Source organism: Pseudophryne corroboree, chromosome 5, assembly GCF_028390025.1.
Source record: "Pseudophryne corroboree isolate aPseCor3 chromosome 5, aPseCor3.hap2, whole genome shotgun sequence".
Taxonomy (NCBI): Eukaryota; Metazoa; Chordata; class Amphibia; order Anura; family Myobatrachidae; genus Pseudophryne; species Pseudophryne corroboree.
In genome coordinates, this window is record NC_086448.1 from 451,823,646 (window position 1) to 451,839,834 (window position 16,189).

The 16,189-nt window shown below is 44.1% G+C and overlaps 1 protein-coding gene across 3 annotated transcripts in view; it reads right to left on the minus strand.

The window, feature by feature from the left end:
- Positions 1-16,189, minus strand: part of GABBR2 (gamma-aminobutyric acid type B receptor subunit 2) — a 1,221,295-nt gene that overhangs the window by 161,670 nt on the left and 1,043,436 nt on the right. The window lies entirely within an intron of this gene.

Sequence of the window (16,189 nt, forward strand, 5' to 3'; positions counted from 1 at the left end):
CCCCTGGGGAAAGGACACACAATAAAGGTCCTGAAACATTGGATAAATCAAGGAATATGAATACATGTATATGTGCCGTGGGTGCCAGCCAGTTGTTTAACTTATTTGTGGTCAGCTGCCTTGTCGACAGGGAGAGAGCACCATTGCCAGTCTCAACAGTTGCTATTATATACAACTATAAATTCCACATTTGCCCATGGGCGGGAATGCTCTGACATGGGTTGAATATAATAAGGTTTTATTTGCGTGGTTGTGAACAAATGTAAACCAGCACACAGACGTATATACACCTGTCCAGGCCCTATCATTCGCAGGTAATCAATAGCTGGTGCAAATACACAATGATGGTGACCTGTGAACTGCTTCTGATTAGCTTACAAATGCATTGCTGATGCTAACAGGTGCTATTTTTCATTGCTTGTACTTAGAATATATTTTTGTGTACAGGTGTTAGCAATTTCTTTTTCAGGACAAAAGTGTGTTATAAAACTGTACAAAACTGCAGGTGAGTTAAAAATCTTTCTTACTAGGAAGACTTCTAGACGTCATAGCCTGATTGTTAGGGGGGGGGGGGGACAGGTACCCATGGCCCCCCTCACTCAGGGTGGCCACTGACCACATATCCAAATTCTTGTTAGCACCCGGCAGGTGCCAGAACATCCAGCTCTGTTAGCACGGGAGTAGGGATGAGGAGGCGAACTTGTCACTGGTCCCTCCCTTATTCACCTACAATACCACAATGCAGTCAATAACTTTACTTAGGGGTGCAGCACTGCACTAGTGTGCCCCCCTGACATCCCCTTTACTTTTTCTTTGTCCATTGAGCAATGTGCCAAAGTGTGCGCGTCTAAAACAGACCATGATCACAGACGCAGATGGCTGATTTACTGTATTTTCATCTGTGCATGCATCTATGTGGCACTGCACATACGTCCCGATGGTGCTCATACAAAGAAACAGTACAGATTCAGACACATGCACAAAGAACGGTATAGGCCAGAGGTTCCCAAACTGTGTGCCGTGGCTACCTGGGGGGCCTCGGGACACTTGCAAGGGTGCCCTGGGTTGGTGGTCCAGGACCAATTCAAATTATTCATGGTCAATATAATAGGCAAAACCAGTGCTGGTGGCTGCCAGTCATAAAATATGTGGCCAAACAGAAGCAAATCTTGTCCCTCACCACACAACTGACCCTAAGGATGACATATAAACGCAATCTACTTAATGTAATATTTCTTTCTAAATTTCTTAATAAGAAATTTTTGGCTTAGGGGTGCCCTGAAAAAATTCTGATATTCTAGGGCGCCGTGATTCAAAAAAGTTTGGAAATCACTGGTATAGGCAGTGTATAGGGTGGCGACATGGAGGAAACAAGGGGAGGGTGGCTAATCAAATGTACACTGATATTGCGTCTTATGGGCGTGTCACTGAAAGTGTTTGCTCAGAGAAGTGCACAGCCGCTCACACATACTCAGATGGACGAACTGCACCTACCATAGGGATGGTGCAAGTTTCAATGATGCGACCATTGGTTGTGTCTTAAGACGCACCAGATGGTAATGCGGTGTCCTTTCTAACTCAGATATACATCTGGAAAGTGCTTTGTAGTAGCATTAGCATAAAGTTACAGATGCGACTGCAACTAGGTACAAACACGGCTGCATCTGTATCAAAAACAGGCCCTATGTCTTATTGCTTTATAAAGTATGTGTCCAGCAATGACAGGTGTCATAGCACAAACAGAGTTATTTTATGCACAATAAGTTTTTGTGAATTATGTAATAAAATATATGTACTATATATATATTTGTGTGTATATATATATATATATATATATATATATATACACACAAACAGAAAATTCAGCACTCACCATAGCAAGCTCACTTATCCTCACAACATCATAGTGTAGTACCTGCATGAAGGTGGGGTACCGTGGAGCGGTATGCAGGCTTCCGTGCATTGGTCAATTCACTAACTAAACCCCCATCATTTATTTATTGATGTTGTGAGGACAAGTGAGCTTGCTATGGTGAGTGCTGAATTTTCTGTTTGTACATATTTAAGTAGGTGGCCATGGGCTACATGCACCCCACCCTATGAGTGGTGAGTGCAGACATTGCACCCCGCTTCTGGGGTAGCGAGTGCTGTGGTTTTATGTTTGTATATATATATATATATATATATACCATTTTACACCACATGGGCCCCCTTGTTTACATGCTCCGGAGTCTTAATCCAGCTCTACTGCTAAATGCACCAATTCATCAAGATAGTTTAGTAAACAAATTACAACTCTCAAGTAAGCAGCAAAGACCAACTGTGTCTGGCAGCACTCTGTGATGAGATGAAGAAACAGCTAGAATAAGACTGTTTCTATGGCAACAGCAAAGCAGAGTTTCCTACCAACCTACAATATTTCTGATAATGCTCTAAAGTTAGGTGTGGTTCATATAATTCATTTTTAATTCATCTAATAGCAAAAGTTCTCAATAAGCAGCCAGTAACAGAAACAGTGTATAGTATGTTTGGGATATGGTCATGTGACCGGCGCTCAGAATCCCAGCAGTCACCATGCTAATGCTGGGATCCCGACTATCAGGGACTACTCCCGCCGTGTGGTGAGCACAGCGAGCCTGCAAGGGGCTTTGTTGCGCTCGCACCCCCCGCCGGTATTCTCCGGCCTGGATCCCCAGTGACAATAATTTTCACCATATGTATGAATTAATGCAGTATGAACTATTTTGTCTAGTAGGAGATTGAATATGTAATATAGGGGTCTTTGTACTAAGCTTTGGAGAGAGACAAAGTTGACGTAGATAAAGTAACAACCAACCAGCTCCTGTCATTTTTCAAAAACAGCCTGTAACATGGCAGTTAGGAGCTAATTGGTTGGTACTTTATCTCCGTCCACTTTATTTCTCTCCAAGGGTCATATTCATTATGAAAAAATTGTGAAGAGAGAATTTTTGAAGAGAGTTTTCAATCCTCACCTTTAGCTTTCACAGTTTATTCATAATTCACCATACCCCTTTATAAAACTGCTTCTTTTACGAAGACAGCTCTTCGAAAAAGTGATGTCCCCACTCCACGCCTCAGCCTCTCCACAGTCTGCCTGCTCACCCTGCAGCCTTTCCACGGTGTGCCCATTCCCCCCTGCAGCCCCTCCATAGTGTGCCCGCTCCCCCCGCAGCCTCTTTACAGTGTGCCTGGTCCCCCCCCCCCACCCACGCAGCCTCTCTGATGCAGAGTTAAAGCTATCGCAGGAACTCGTCCTCCCCCCCCCCCAGCCCAGACATGCCGGAGGTAAGAGGACACAGTAGGGAGAGCTCCTTACAGAACCCTCTACTGCAACAGGAAACTGAACACCATCTGAAGATGGCGAGTAGTTTCACTTTCAAACTCCAGAAAAAATGCTTTTTAGGAGTTTGATGAATATTCCAATTGCTACATCCCCATACTATAATATGGGGAGCGTAGAAATTGTGACATTTAAAGGATAATGAATATGACCCCAAGGCTTAGTACATAGTCTATGAAATAAAGATGTATTCTATTTCAAATTATGTATATTTTTCACCTTATTTAAGCCTTTCATAGGGACCAATTCATCCTTAAGTATGGGTGCCAACACAGGTAATACAGATCTGCCCCCTCCATCTATTTCCCATGGAACATGCTCCTCCTGCTCTTCCCATAGCTGGATGCGCCTATGCAGCTCGCCCCTGGGTGCCCCCTCTGTCATAGGCAAGTGCCTAGGTCACCTATGCCCAGGGACCTTCTTGGGGGAGGGGGCATATCATTTTGATTTATGGCAACCCTTTCCATACATATAAAATCAGAACTAACGGTAACTTTATCTAGCATATACAGTATGGACATTCTACAACCACTCACCGGCCAAAATGTGAGCACAATATCTTACGGTATCAGGTGTCAAAATTGGGAAATGGAATTTGTTATGGTGGGGGTTTGTTCCCTACCATTAGGCTAACACATTCATATGCACATACACCAACACACACATAATTTAAGACTATTAATACTTACTTTTTTTTCTGCCTACTGTGGCTTACAAAATATTTTAGATGATTTAGATTATTCTATTCATTATTTAGCAGATGATGAACATATTGTATGTTAAACTATTCAAATAATAGAAAGGAAATGCTATTGTATTTCTCTTTTTAAAAGTATAAAGTGCTTCACTATTTATAGATGAAGCTTACAATGGCTTTTCACTACAATGGGATCTCATTCTTGGATAGAATCCCTCCTGCGTGTCTTCTGAATAATGGAAAACAGAGAAAGCTGAATTCTGCTGGGATACAACCCTGAATTTGAGAAATTGATATATAACTAAATAATTTAATACACTGACTAAACAGTGCCAGAGACCACATGGTATTATAGGAATGGCAAGTAGGGCACCCTATCTAGATCTGTCTATGAGTTTCATTTAACTAATTAACTTCTCTGTGGGAAATTCTATTTTTTTGCTGCCCTGCTGGTTTTTAACATTTAAGCTCTCATCTCTTTGGGAATAGGTGGATCATTCAATAGCTTGCCAAACAATCTACCAAAATTAATACAAATTTGATTTATATTTATGAAGCTGGTTTGATGTCATTAATTACATTTCTAAAATTTTAGCACCTTGTACCTCATACACCCAATTCTATTTTACCTTTAACCCCTTCAGTGGTGTTTTCTTTTGTTTGTTTTTTTAAATACACACCTCCCATGGTGTGTTTTTAAAATCAGGTAGTACAGGGGTTAAAGTGCAGGGGAGAGTGCAGAAGGGCGAATCGCCTACGTGGGAACACCTGCGGGCATCGCCAGCATCATAAACAATTATTCTTTACCTTACAATACATCATTAGTTTATGTATAAAATACACACCTCCAAGGGTGTGTTTTTTAATGCAATGAGTGCTGAAATCAGGCAGTGCAGGGGATAAAAATTCTGGGGGTGGGGGGGGGGGGGGGGGTTGTGCAGGAGGGTGATCGCTGATAGCGGTGGCTACCCCGGAAGATTTCTGGGCATACCACTGAGGAGGTTAATGCACTCACTTGCACAGCTGTAACACAATGTCCTTATATATTTATTCACTGAAAAACACAGAGGGCCTGATTCAGAGTTGTACACAAGTCAGCCGCAGATGCTATTGCATTGCTTTGAAATATATGTGGACATTTGATTGTAGCCATAAACACTATGCAGGGCAGTAGAGAGCCTGGCTGGGCCCAGGTACTTTTCAGTGGGTTGGGCCTAATCATGGGAGGAGTGGCCCTACACACTTAGAAAAAAGACAGATAAAACATTGGCCCCCACAGGGAAAATACAGACACATTGGCAATGATAGGGAAAAACATAACAAACACATTGGCACCTACAGGAAAAACAAACACATTGGGATCAAAAGGCAAAAATAAAACAGGAAAAAAAGAAAACTGATATTGGCCCTGATTGGAAAAAAACACAATGGCACGATAGGAAAAAAACAAACACAATGGCACCCACAGGAAAAACACAAACACATTGTTTCAATGTCATTGCTTCTCAGCTCTTCATCACCAAAGCCCAAGTAATCTTTGTGCTCTCAGTACTTCAGCCTGCCCTGCTGTGTCACTGCATCACTGTTGCAATGGCGGTGTGCTGCTATGGGGTGGGGGGGGGATGAGGGGAGACATAACATACACGATGACAACAGAGGGGACATGGCGACATACACATTAGTGACTGGGGTTTGAGGGAGACATAGGCCGGGATACAATGGGAGCTGATAATGCCACCCGGGAAATTATTGCACCACATTGGACATTACAAATATGCATCTATTTCACAGAACTCTATTTCCTGGCTTGTGTTTATCGGATCTGAGTTGTCGCAGTATTTAGATTAGAAAACGTCCAATATTTTTGGACCAAATTGAATGATAAAGTCACCTACTGGCCCCCAAAGTCCCATGATTAAAGCATTACACATCCTATATAAAACCCAGTTCCTACAGGACACATGAGCATCTTATGCTTTAAATGGTATGCAGCATGGCTATATTCAGATACAGTTGCTATTACACACAAAATATAGGCATGCTGCATATCATTGTAAACAGCAGGAGCTGCTTGTGCATCAAAATACATTCCTTTGTGTATGAGACACATTTTCCTGTGCAAAATTAGCAGAAATGACATGAACACTACACAGACTATTTGGGGGTTTTTTGTGTCAAAATGTATTGAAAAATGATTATTAATTGCAAATAGTGCTTGAAAAGTGTACTTATAATTGATTTACAACATTTTCATAACCAACTCGGCCCAAAAAAAACCCACATTTAATTTCTTTGAGAGTTTAAAAGCTGTTTTGTGTCCAACTTGCAACATTGGACTACATTACATTGGTCGAGTTGTATACTTAACATGGCCAAAATATCTGGATCTAATGTTTTACCGGGCTCTCTACTTTAGAGCCAAAAGCATCTAAAAATTCTGGTTTGCAGTGGCTAATACATTAGCGTCTTTGCAAACTGCTATAGCCACATACATCGGACATTTTGCCATTATTGGCTCCTATTACATCCTGGCCATACTGTACACACTGGAGCCTGACGTGAGACATGGAGACACACAAACTGGTGACTGGGGGAAGGGGGACCATGGAGACTTACACACGGATGCCTCATGGAGAAAATGGAGACATACACATATGCTAATCCCTTTAGTGCCATGGCCAGGGGTTATTTGTTTTTCTAACAATCAACTTCCATGTTATGTGAATATATCTATGCTTGCTCTTTTGATTTCTACTAAATATACATCCATCCAATATATAACATGTATAGACATTTCAATGCCCCAGTGGCTAAATTATCACCGCATATGAGTATTTGTCTTTGTCAGTTTTAAAACAAAGCGTTTGTTCAATTTCATCATACTGTATACAGTACGTTTACGTAATGAGCCTATTTATAAAGGATCACAATTTGAGCCTGATATCCATCATTTGTTATTGCTGTATTTTGTAATGATTAGAAATTATTTTACATGCAGTATGTCTTTATATTTCTACTTCAGCTGGAAAATGTACAGTACTGTCCTTGAAGTTAATGTTGTTTTTGAAATAAGTCTTTAGTCTGAAGTTGTGTGTGCATCATTTCAAGTTTGAGAATGCACAATAGTATATAGTCAAGTCATAGGGGTTCCTGCAAAACTCACTCTAGTGGTGTTAGTAGTGGGAACAGTGAGAAGCAGCTGTAGAGAACTGATGGAATTGGGGGTAGCAGGGCAGTAAGATAGAGACATATTAAAATTGGATTATGAATACAAGAAATACTAAAATAAAGAATAAAGCATTCTTGCTTTTGACTTATACTTCGGTACCATGAGTCAAATGAAAAATGCCAGGTCCATGGGTTGAATGTAAAGTATTGCTGTTTCTGCAAAAGGGAGCAATGAGAGGAGGCACTACAGTAAGTAAGTAAGTAAGTAAGTAAGTAAGTAAAACAGGAGATATTTGCTAGATCTCATAGCTGATATAAAGAAGAAACAGGAAAACATGTGATTGGTCATTTTTGAACTTAAGGTTCATACAGTTATCCAGTGGCGTCACAACCGGGGTGCGGCCCGCACCCGGGTGTCAACCACCGAGGGGTGTCACCAAAGTGTCGGCTCCTGCTCAGTGACAGGAGCTGGGTACTGCACTGTAACATTACGTGCAGTGCCCGACTTCTGTCACTGTGAAGAAGCCGACACTGCAGTCTCCGGGGTCAGCCAGCACCTCCCGCACCCCCTTAGTCACGGAAACGGGGGTCGGGAAGCGAAGCCACGCCCATGTGCAGCGCAACCACACCCCCATATCACAAACCCACGCCCCTTCTGACGGCACCCACGAAGCCAAGCCCCTTTTTGACCAGGAGCCGCACCGGGTGTCAAACATGTAAGTGACGCCTCTGCAGTTATCACATATTGCACCGTGTTTATACAGCTTGCGATACCAATGCACGCTCCCACGAGGTCGGTGTCGCAAGAAAAAAATAGACTGTGCAGGCAAGGCAATTTTGACTCTATTGTGTACAATCTAGTTTCTAGTGTAATCAAAATTGTATATAGTCAAAACTGTACATAGCCAAAATCGCAGTGTGTACAGTCAATATTGGTGGTTCTGGGCTCCGGGGAGTTCAAGCAAAAACTATTTGGCCTTAAGTTCAGGTGTTATTCTGTTGAGTCTGCTTTATACGAACTAAGCATTTGCCTAGACAGACAAATGTAAACAGCAATGGGTAAATGACCGTAATTAATAAAGTGATGTTGAAAACTGCTGAATGGTGTCTAGCCAAATCCACATAAATGCTTGCATAAGTTGTATGTGATGTTCCCAGAAAGTTTTGCTTTTACTGATAAAAACACCAATTCACTGAAATATTGCTAAGCCTAATAAAGAAGCTTGGATTACAAAGCATGTATGTAAATCACTAAAATAGACATCAAATGACAGTACAAAATAATAATAATAACAATAATAATAATAATAATAATAATAATAACAACAACATCCATACTTCACTATCATAAATAAATGACAACAATATACAATAACATAACCATATAAACTAGTGATGTGCACCGGACATTTTTCGGGTTTTGTGTTTTGGTTTTGGATTCGGTTCCGCGGCCGTGTTTTGGATTCGGACGCGTTTTGGCAAAACCTCCCTGAAATTTTTTTGTCGGATTCGGGTGTGTTTTGGATTCGGGTGTTTTTTACAAAAAACCCTCAAAAACAGCTTAAATCATAGAATTTGGGGGTCATTTTGATCCCATAGTATTATTAACCTCAATAACCATAATTTCTACTCATTTTCAGTCTATTCTGAACACCTCACACCTCACAATATTATTTTTAATCCTAAAATTTGCACCGAGGTCGCTGGATGACTAAGCTAAGTGACCCGACACAAACACCTGGCTCATCTAGGAGTGGCACTGCAGTGTCAGGCAGGATGGCACTTCAAAAAAATAGTCCCCAAACAGCACATGATGCAAAGAAAAAAAGAGGTGCACCAAGGTCGCTGGATGGCTAAGCTAAGCGACACGAGTGGCCGACACAAACACCTGGCCCATCTAGGAGTGGCACTGCAGTGTCAGGCAGGATGGCACTTCAAAAAAATAATCCCCAAACAGCACATGATGCAAAGAAAAATGAAAGAAAAAAGAGGTGCAAGATGGAATTGTCCTTGGGCCCTCTCACCCACCCTTATGTTGTATAAACAGGACATGCACACTTTAACAAACCCATCATTTCAGCGACAGGGTCTGCCATACAACTGTGACTGAAATGACTGGTTGGTTTGGGCCCCCACCAAAAAAGAAGCAATCAATCTCTCCTTGCACAACAAACTGGCTCTACAGAGGCAAGATGTCCACCTTCTCCTCATCGTCCGATTCCTCACCCCTTTCACTGTGTACATCCCCCTCCTCACAGAGAATTAATTCGTCCCCACTGGAATCCACCATCTCAGGTCCCTGTGTACTTTATGGAGGCAATTGCTGGAGAATGTCTCCACGGAGGAATTGATTATAATTAATTTTGATGAACATCATCTTCTCCACATTTTCTGGAAGTAACCTCGTACGCCGATTGCTGACAAGGTGAGCGGCTGCACTAAACACTCTTTCGGAGTACACACTGGAGGGAGGGCAACTTAGGTAGAATAAAGCCAGTTTGTGCAAGGGCCTCCAAATTGCCTCTTTTTCCTGCCAGTATATGTACGAACTGTCTGACGTGCCTACTTGGATGCGGTCACTCATATAATCCTCCACCATTCTTTCAATGGTGAGAGAATCATATGCAGTGACAGTAGACGACATGTCAGTAATTGTTGGCAGGTCCTTCAGTCCGGACCAGATGTCAGCACTCGCTCCAGACTGCCCTGCATCACCGCCAGCGGGTAGGCTCGGAATTCTTAGCCTTTTCCTCGCACCCCCAGTTGCGGGAGAACGTGAAGGAGGAGCTGTTGACGGGTCACGTTCCGCTTGACTTGACAATTTTGTCACCAGCAGGTCTTTGAACCTCTGCAGACTTGTGTCTGCCGGAAAGAGAGATACAACGTAGGTTTTAAATCTAGGATCGAGCACGGTGGCCAAAATGTAGTGCTCTGATTTCAACAGATTGACCACCCGTGAATCCTGGTTAAGCGAATTAAGGGCTCCATCCACAAGTCCCACATGCCTAGCGGAATCGCTCTGTTTTAGCTCCTCCTTCAATGTCTCCAGCTTCTTCTGCAAAAGCCTGATGAGGGGAATGACCTGACTCAGGCTGGCAGTGTCTGAACTGACTTCACGTGTGGCAAGTTCAAAGGGTTGCAGAACCTTGCACAACGTTGAAATCATTCTCCACTGCGCTTGAGTCAGGTGCATTCCCCCTCCTTTGCCTATATCATAGGCAGATGTATAGGCTTGAATGGCCTTTTGCTGCTCCTCCATCCTCTGAAGCATATAGAGGGTTGAATTCCACCTCGTTACCACCTCTTGCTTCAGATGATAGCTGGGCAGGTTCAGGAGTGCATGCTGGTGCTCCAGTCTTCGGCACGCGGTGGCTGAATGCCGAAAGTGGCCCGCAATTCTTCGGGCCACCGACAGCATCTCTTGCACGCCCCTGTCATTTTTTAAATAATTCTGCACCACCAAATTCAATGTATGTGCAAAACATGGGACGTGCTGGAATTTGCCCAGATGTAATGCACGCACAATATTGCTGGCGTTGTCCGATGTCACAAATCCCCAGGAGAGTCCATTTGGTGTAAGCCATTCTGCGATGATGTTCCTCAGTTTTCGTAAGAGGTTGTCAGCTGTGTGCCTCTTCTGGAAAGCGGTGATACAAAGCGTAGCCTGCCTAGGAACGAGTTGGCGTTTGCGAGATGCTGCTACTGGTGCCGACGCTGCTGTTGTTGCTGCGGGAGGCAATACATCTACCCAGTGGGCTGTCACAGTCATATAGTCCTGAGTCTGCCCTGCTCCACTTGTCCACATGTCCGTGGTTAAGTGGACATTGGGTACAACTGCATTTTTTAGGACACTGGTGACTCTTTTTCTGAGGTCTGTGTACATTTTCGGTATCGCCTGCCTAGAGAAATGGAACCTAGATGGTATTTGGTACCGGGGACACAGTATCTCAATCATGTCTGTAGTTGCCGGTGAATTAACGGTGGATACCGGACACACGTTTCTCACCGCCCAGGCTGCCAAGGCCTGAGTAATCCACTTTGCAGCAGGATGACTGCTGTGATATTTCATCTTCCTCGCAAAGGACTGTTGGACAGTCAATTGCTTACTGGAAGTAGTACAAGTGGTCTTCCGACTTCCCCTCTGGGATGACGATCGACTCCCAGCAGCAACAACAGCAGCGCCAGCAGCAGTAGGCGTTACACTCAAGGATGCATCGGAGGAATCCCAGGCAGGAGAGGACTCGTCAGACTTGCCAGTGTCATAGCCTGCAGGACTATTGGCTTTCCTGTGTAAGGAGGAAATTGACACTGAGGGAGTTGGTGGTGTGGTTTGCAGGAGCTTGGTTACAAGAGGAAGGGATTTAGTGGTCAGTGGACTGCTTCCTCTGTCATCCAAAGTTTTTGAACTTGTCACTGACTTATGATGAATGCGCTGCAGGTGACGTATAAGGGAGGATGTTCCGAGGTGGTTAACGTCCTTACCCCTACTTATTACAGCTTGACAAAGGCCCCACACGGCTTGACACCTGTTGTCCGCATTTCTGTTAAAATAATTCCACACCGAAGAGGTGATTTTTTTTGTAATTTGACCAGGCATGTCAATGGCCATATTCGTACCTCGGACAACAGGTATCTCCCCGGGTGCCTGACTTAAACAAACCACCTCACCATCAGAATCCTCCTTGTCAATTTCCTCCTCAGCGCCAGCAACACCCATATCCTCATCCTGGTGTACTTCAACAGTGACATCTTCAATTTGACTATCAGGAACTGGACTGCGGGTGCTCCTTCCAGCACTTGCAGGGGGCATGCAAATGGTGGAAGGCGCCACCTCTTCCCGTCCAGTGTTGGGAAGGTCAGGCATCGCAGCCGACACAATTGGACTCTCCTTGGGGATTTGTGATTTAGAAGAACGCACAGTTCTTTGCTGTGATTTTGCCAGCTTAAGTCTTTTCATTTTTCTAGCGAGAGGATGAGTGCTTCCATCCTCATGTGAAGCTGAACCACTAGCCATGAACATAGGCCAGGGCCTCAGCCGTTCCTTGCCGCTCCATGTTGTAAATAGCATATTGGCAAGTTTACGCTTCTCCTCAGACGCTTTTAATTTTGATTTTTGGGTCATTTTATTGAACTTTTGTGTTTTGGATTTTACATGCTCTCTACTATGACATTGGGCATCGGCCTTGGCAGACGATGTTGATGGCATTTCATCGTCTCGGCCATGACTAGTGGCAGCAGCTTCAGCACGAGGTGGAAGTGGATCTTGATCTTTCCCTATTTTACCCTCCACAATTTTGTTCTCCATTTTTTAATGTGTGGAATTATATGCCAGTATCAATAGCAATGGCCTACTACTAGATATACTGCGCACAACTGAAATGCACCACAGGTATGGATGGATAGTATACTTGACGACACAGAGGTAGGTAGAGCAGTGGCCTACTGTACCGTACTGCTATATATTATATACTGGTGGTCAGCAAACTGTGCAAAACTGAAATGCACCACAGGTATGGATGGATAGTATACTTGACGACACAGAGGTAGGTAGAGCAGTAGCCTACTGTACCGTAATGCTATATATTATATACTGGTGGTCAGCAAACTGTGCAAAACTGAAATGCACCACAGGTATGGATGGATAGTATACTTGACGACACAGAGGTAGGTAGAGCAGTGGCCTACTGTACCGTACTGCTATATATTATATACTGGTGGTCAGCAAACTGTGCAAAACTTAAATGCACCACAGGTATGGATGGATAGTATACTTGACGACGCAGAGGTGGGTAGAGCAGTGGCCTACTGTACCGTACTGCTATATATTATATACTGGTGGTCAGCAAACTGTGCAAAACTGAAATGCACCACAGGTATGGATGGATAGTATACTTGACGACACAGAGGTAGGTAGAGCAGTGGCCCACTGTACTGTACTGCTATATATTATATACTGGTGGTCAGCAAACTGTGCAAAACTGAAATGCACCACAGGTATGGATGGATAGTATACTTGACGACACAGAGGTAGGTAGAGCAGTGGCCTTCTGTACCGTACTCCTATATATTATATACTGGTGGTCAGCAAAATTATGCACTGTACTCCTACTATATAGTATACTACAATGAAGCACAGATATGGAGCGTTTTTCAGGCAGAGAACGTATAATACTGGTGGTCACTGGTCAGCAAAACTCTGCACTGTACTCCTCCTATATAATACTGCTGGTCCCCAGTCCCCACAATAAACAGTGTGAGCACAGATATATGCAGCACACTGAGCACAGATATGGAGCGTTTTTCAGGCAGAGAAAGTATAATACTGGTGGTCACTGGTCAGCAAAACTCTGCACTGTACTCCTCCTATATAATACTGCTGTTCCCCAGTCCCCACAATAACGCAGTGTGAGCACAGATATATGCAGCACACTGAGCACAGATATGGAGCATTTTTCAGGCAGAGAACGTATACTGGTGGTCACTGGTCAGCAAAACTCTGCACTGTACTCCTATATAATACTGCTGGTCCCCAGACCCCACAATAAAGCAGTGTGAGCACAGATATATGCAGCACACTGAGCACAGATATGGAGCATTTTTCAGGCAGACAGCGTATACTGGTGGTCACTGGTCAGCAAAACTCTGCACTGTACTCCTCCTATATAATACTGCTGGTCCCCAGTCCCCACAATAAAGCAGTGTGAGCACAGATATATGCAGCACACTGAGCACAGATATGGAGCGTTTTTCAGGCAGACAACGTATACTGGTGGTCACTGGTCAGCAAAACTCTGCACTGTACTCATCCTATATAATACTGCTGGTCCCCAGTCCCCACAATAAAGCAGTGTGAGCACAGATATATGCAGCACACTGAGCACAGATATGGAGCATTTTTCAGGCAGACAACGTATAATACTGGTGGTCACTGGTCAGCAAAACTCTGCACTGTACTCCTCCTATATAATACTGCTGTTCCCCAGTCCCCACAATAACGCAGTGTGAGCACAGATATATGCAGCACACTGAGCACAGATATGGAGCATTTTTCAGGCAGAGAACGTATACTGGTGGTCACTGGTCAGCAAAACTCTGCACTGTACTCCTATATAATACTGCTGGTCCCCAGACCCCACAATAAAGCAGTGTGAGCACAGATATATGCAGCACACTGAGCACAGATATGGAGCGTTTTTCAGGCAGACAACGTATACTGGTGGTCACTGGTCAGCAAAACTCTGCACTGTACTCCTCCTATATAATACTGCTGGTCCCCAGTCCCCACAATAAAGCAGTGTGAGCACAGATATATGCAGCACACTGAGCACAGATATGGAGCGTTTTTCAGGCAGACAACGTATACTGGTGGTCACTGGTCAGCAAAATACTGCACTGTACTCCTCCTATATAATACTGCTGGTCCCCAGTCCCCACAATAAAGCAGTGTGAGCACAGATATATGCAGCACACTGAGCACAGATATGGAGCGTTTTTCAGGCAGACAACGTATACTGGTGGTCACTGGTCAGCAAAACTCTGCACTGTACTCCTCCTATATAATACTGCTGGTCCCCAGTCCCCACAATAAAGCAGTGTGAGCACAGATATATGCAGCACACTGAGCACAGATATGGAGCGTTTTTCAGGCAGACAACGTATACTGGTGGTCACTGGTCAGCAAAACTCTGCACTGTACTCCTCCTATATAATACTGCTGGTCCCCAGTCCCCACAATAAAGCAGTGTGAGCACAGATATATGCAGCACACTGAGCACAGATATGGAGCATTTTTCAGGCAGACAACGTATAATACTGGTGGTCACTGGTCAGCAAAACTCTGCACTGTACTCCTCCTATATAATACTGCTGTTCCCCAGTCCCCACAATAACGCAGTGTGAGCACAGATATATGCAGCACACTGAGCACAGATATGGAGCATTTTTCAGGCAGACAACGTATACTGGTGGTCACTGGTCAGCAAAACTCTGCACTGTACTCCTATATAATACTGCTGGTCCCCAGACCCCACAATAAAGCAGTGTGAGCACAGATATATGCAGCACACTGAGCACAGATATGGAGCGTTTTTCAGGCAGACAACGTATACTGGTGGTCACTGGTCAGCAAAACTCTGCACTGTACTCCTCCTATATAATACTGCTGGTCCCCAGTCCCCACAATAAAGCAGTGTGAGCACAGATATATGCAGCACACTGAGCACAGATATGGAGCGTTTTTCAGGCAGACAACGTATACTGGTGGTCACTGGTCAGCAAAATACTACACTGTACTCCTCCTATATAATACTGCTGGTCCCCAGTCCCCACAATAAAGCAGTGTGAGCACAGATATATGCAGCACACTGAGCACAGATATGGAGCGTTTTTCAGGCAGACAACGTATACTGGTGGTCACTGGTCAGCAAAACTCTGCACTGTACTCCTCCTATATAATACTGCTGGTCCCCAGTCCCCACAATAAAGCAGTGTGAGCACAGATATATGCAGCACACTGAGCACAGATATGGAGCATTTTTCAGGCAGACAACGTATAATACTTGTGGTCACTGGTCAGGAAAACTCTGCACTGTACTCCTCCTATAATAATGCTGGTCCCCAGAATAAAGATATTTGCAGCCCCCTGAAACAAAGTGAGAGGACGCCAGCCACGTCCTCTCACTATCATTTCCAATGCACGAGTGAAAAATGGCGGCGACGCGCGGATCCTTATATAGAATCCAAATCTAGCGAGAATCCGACAGCGGGATGATGACGTTCGGGCGCGCTCGGGTTAACCGAGCCATACAGGAGAATCCGAGTATGCCTCGGACCCGTGTAAAATGGGTGAAGTTCGGGGAGGTTCGGATTCCGAGGAACCGAACCCGCTCATCTCTGATATAAACCTGAACAGCCCACATGACCTTCAGAAGCATTCATATCTAATTACATCCCATCAGGTCTGT